At 40.1% G+C, this 915-nt stretch overlaps 1 non-coding gene across 1 annotated transcript; it reads right to left on the bottom strand.

The window, feature by feature from the left end:
- Positions 1-297: 297 nt before the first annotated feature.
- On the bottom strand, positions 298-360 carry LOC116906346. Its single transcript, XR_004388626.1, has one exon. It is a non-coding gene; the product is annotated as a U7 small nuclear RNA (small nuclear RNA).
- Positions 361-915: the final 555 nt, after the last annotated feature.

The following is a 915-nucleotide window of genomic DNA, read 5'->3' as shown; positions in this document are numbered from 1 at the left end:
TGTAGTCTGCGCAAGATGGCTCCCTAGACAGCTCTCTGTTTGAAACAGCTCTGCTAGAGATGGCTCTCTGCTTGAGACAGTTCTCTCTTGCTAGAAAAAAAAGATTCTAAAAGCTCTCTGGATAGCTCAAGGGTTTTTCAACCAAAGTCAGAAGAATTGCTAGAAAAAAATCCTTGGGTTTTTTTTTTTATTTTTTTATTTTTTGATCAAAGTTAGAGAACGCACAAGACAAATTCCGAAAAGAAAAGCTGCTAGAAAAAATATCTAGTAGAGCTGTGTTGGCTCTCTAAGTAATTCTTGAGTTTTCTGACCAAAGTCAGAACTCCTGTTAGGAAAATTCTAAAAGAGCTGTGTTCACTCTCCAAGCAGTTCTCTCTGGGTAGCTCTCTCCTGCAGACCATATCAGTTCTTCAATCATTTTCCCAGGTTCCCTTTTGATTATCCCATGAATTAGCATTTTATGACTTTACCCCTTGGTTCTTAGAAGAAGACAGCATGCACATTTTTTTAAAACATGGCAAATAAATTCAGAGATCTGCCTGTCTTTGTAAGCACAGAGAATTAACTGAGTGGGATCACTCATTCCCGCCATGCCTGGGCCTAAACTCCTCTGAACCAGGCTGACGTTGGATTCAGGATTCTGCTTGTGTTGGTAAGCACAAACAATAAACTTAGCTGGGTAGGATCTTGCCCTGAGATCACCACTCCCCAAATCTCTTCATCTCCTTCCTTAATATCTTTCTGACAAGCTGGTTCGTAGTGCAGCTGTCTCTGTTCTTTCAGGTCTGTGAAACCCCTCATATAATTCATACGGCATCCTTATATTTTGAGGAGCTGAGAAATCCTGTTTATACATTGTTGAACTCATATTTTCAGAGTTCATTTCCACAGTCTTAAGAGTTGTCCTGAAGGTCA

This window comes from Rattus rattus, chromosome 7 (assembly GCF_011064425.1).
Source record: "Rattus rattus isolate New Zealand chromosome 7, Rrattus_CSIRO_v1, whole genome shotgun sequence".
Classification (NCBI taxonomy): Eukaryota; Metazoa; Chordata; class Mammalia; order Rodentia; family Muridae; genus Rattus; species Rattus rattus.
The sequence above is the reverse complement of the archived record's forward strand: the minus strand, read 5'-3'. Positions and strand labels throughout refer to the sequence as shown.